This window comes from Schistocerca piceifrons, chromosome 4 (assembly GCF_021461385.2).
Source record: "Schistocerca piceifrons isolate TAMUIC-IGC-003096 chromosome 4, iqSchPice1.1, whole genome shotgun sequence".
Lineage (NCBI taxonomy): Eukaryota > Metazoa > Arthropoda > Insecta > Orthoptera > Acrididae > Schistocerca > Schistocerca piceifrons.
Genome location: NC_060141.1, coordinates 188,266,016 through 188,269,616, shown reverse-complemented (window position 1 = coordinate 188,269,616; position 3,601 = coordinate 188,266,016). Strand labels below are relative to the sequence as shown.

Below are 3,601 nucleotides of genomic sequence, written 5' to 3'. Positions count from 1 at the left end.
TGTAGTCCATCATATTCTGAGCCACACTTCTTAACAGAAACTTCTACATACGAGAGAAGAAGCACTCCATCATCAGGCCACAAGTGGCCCATCGGGACCATCCGACCGCCGTGTCATCCTCAGGTGAGGATGCAGAAAGGAGGGGCATGTGGTCAGCACACCGCTTTCCCGATCGCTACGATGGTTTTCTTTGACTGGAGCCGCTACTATTCGGTCAAGTAGCTCCTCAGTTGGCATCACGAGGCTGAGTGCACCCCGAAAAATGGCAACAGCACATGGCAGCCCAGATGGTCATCCATCCAAGTGCTGGCCACGCCCAACAGCGCTTAACTCTGGTGATCTGATGGGAGCTGGTGTATCCACTGTGGCAAGGCTGTTGCCACATACGAGAGAGAGAAACAAAATCATTTTTTAAATTTGTCTCCACCTTACTGCGCATTCATAATTAACGTCTTTGGCAACGCTTATGGTCGATCAGTGTTTGATTTTTATATTTTAATAAATTTTACGATGTCCTGTGGGGGGGGGGGGGTTTCTTTCACCATGTACCTACACATCATGTAATGGTGTAACTCGATCCAACATAGAGATGGTAGCACTGTATGGATAGGACATGATTAGGCACACAGCTGTTAGCTGTATGTTGGCCAACTTTGAACTTCAATATGATCTGCCAAGATGCATTGATGGTATGCTATCCAGTCGGGGACTGCCGTTTTTGGGAGGGGGGACGACTATTTAAAGATAGGTGTAAGAACAATGTGAATTCTGAAATTACACAATCCTTCAAAATTTGGCTAGGTCAGAGAGCCTACTTCTGTTCTGCATGGATTCTCAGACTACTATTGTTTGGTTTATAAAAATGTGTCCGGTTAGTAATTCATAACAATATGTCAAACATTGTTATTATGCAGTTTTTGGGGTCCACTATTTATGAGTATTATAGCCACATTGAAATAAATGTTTTATTATTCTAAATAATGTGAAATTTTAATTGCTTGCTGAATTAATTACTGAGAAGTGTTTTTTGATTAGTAAAATTTTCAGTAACAAAAATTTATTGTCGATGTTCAGAATCAAGCAATAACTGAAGCGAAATAGACGACTGGAATTTGGAGGGTCAAAACTTTTGTATCAGACGTTTTGTAGGTCAATTACTTCTTGATAATTCCAAGTAAGTTCTTGAAAAGTTACTGGTAGCTGCTTTTCTGCTTTTGAATGAAAGATAACAGTAATTCCTTTGCTGCTGATTAGCTTACCAATTTATTCCGTTACAAGATAATATAACTTTGAATACCTGTATCCTTTAATTATTAAAGCTTTCTGAAAAACTAACTGAATTATTGTACTCATAAACATAAATATAAACAACCAGGATACAATTTCAAAATAGAATTTGCATAAATAGGAAGCTGTTATTTTCCTGCATTTAATATGCTATTTACTTGAACTCTGGATCATAAATTTCATGAAGATGTGGAAGAATTTTAGTTATTGTCAGAAGCAGATGACCATCAGTCCCAAATTGCTATATTTCGAATCATTTTATAGGAGCATGTCAACCTTGGTCATCCATAGCTTACCTTTTAGACAACTTATTTAGCAACACACACTTTCCTACACGTATCTACACCTAAGTCCAACGTGTTACTGACAATGGACTGCAAGAAAGTGTTCTATAACACTTTATTTTAAAATATTATTCTGTGACATTTATCTTTAACTTCATATGTTCATTCTGCAAAACTGTATTTATGTGTGTGTGTTCAAACAATCAAATATTCTAAGAATTTTTCTATCAGTACCTGTAAACATTACATAAACATGACTAGACAGTATGATGTAAGCTGAAGATCAATAATTTCAATTACAAGGACAAAGTTCCAGTGTAATTGAGACTAATATTATAGGGTTACTCTGCTTCAACTGTAGCGATTTTTTAAAGGTGTAAAACTGTTTCTAGGACATTCTACAAATGATTCAATATTCAGTTATAATGCATTATTTATTCAAAAATGTCCTAAATAAATAGAGGAAAGAAATGAGTTTAAAGTTGAAGACCACATTCTCCAACTTTTTAAAAGTCTACTACTCTGACATATTTCAGTCACACTGAATTGTACCTTGTGTTATTCACTGATAACTCAAAGAAGTACTATATTTGCCAACAGTCACAAGCAACCTTTTAAACACTTGAGTCTGGCAGCAAAGAGCTATAACGAACGATAGATGGACGTTAAGTACATTGTGCTCTTCGTGAAAATTCTATATTTCAGTTCTGTAGTCAATATAAACGCTTTCAGTGATGATTGTAAGGGATGAACAGCATATTGTTGAAACGATTTGGACATGGTTTTAACAAACTACTAAAAATTCAACCTTTACTATAAAACGTGCCTTTCTAAGGGTTTACAAGCACACAGATTTTTATATTACGTTGTAAATTTGACAGAAAGTTCTTGACAGTTGTGTCTGCCACATTAAGTTGACAAATAATATTTCTGATTGATTATTTCAGAGGACAGTATTTAAGTTAGAGTAATGAAAGTTATTTAATTCTGTAGATATTCCTTTAAAATTACAACAGTCTGCCTCTTCAAAAGAAACAAAATAGATATTCTTGTGTGTTCTCATTTTGCTCTTATAACTTTCAGAAAACTGTTAGGTCTCTTAATTTTCGGTGTTAAGTTCGTGCATCTTGCATTTCTGCTTACAGAAAACAGAATGACTAATTTTAAAATTGAATTTTGTTATTTTTCGTGATGTTTTTCTACTGTCTGCTGCAAAACTATGCCATCCATTTCGGCAATAACTAAATTTTTCCATGTTTTTCCAGGTTCCATTATTTGTCGGTGTTGATAGAACATTCCTTCACCGTCTTTGCATTTTAGTTTCAGAGAAGTGTTTTGTACCGGGAGCAAAAATTCTGCAAGCAAATGACATAACTTCCCATATATTTATAGTACACAGAGGTTTTGTTGATATAGTTGGAGCTGCTGAGACGAAGTTATGTGCACTTGGAGCTGGAAGGTGATTACTTATAAAATATAATCAAAATTAACATATTTCTTTGTACTGTCATCCAAAATATACAAATCATAAATGTTTTGACAACAGTTTGCTAAGAAGAAAATATAAGTGAAGTAATTGTGTGTAAAAAGTCATGTTTATAGGTAAAATTAATTTAATAAGCAATGCTGTTACAACATAAATAATATAACTGTGCTTGTCACATAAGTAGGAATATAGAACCCGATGGTCCGATATTTGCTGTAAAGTGAGAGAGATTTAAAAACAATGAAACCCTATTGTTGGCCACTATTCACATCAGTTGTAATTAATCACTGTTGGCAGATATGCTGTTGACTGTCAAACAGCGACTTACTGTTGGCTTTACACTGCCACCTCATTTATTCTAGTGAGACTGGAAATAGACAATTAACTGGGGATGCTCATCACAGTGTGAAGAGTGTATAAGTCAGGCAAATGTTCCGTTCTATGTATATTCTGAGCTTGGAAAAAACATTCAAGTTAGAAGATGCTGTCACACAAATCGCTTTTCCCATGTCCACATTCTACATAACAGTTTTCAAGTAAATTT

General features: G+C 35.1%; 1 pseudogene; it reads right to left on the bottom strand.

Moving 5' to 3' along the window:
• Positions 1–263: 263 nt before the first annotated feature.
• LOC124796817 lies at positions 264–381 on the bottom strand (annotated as a pseudogene).
• Between the last annotated feature and the right edge of the window lie 3,220 nt (positions 382–3,601).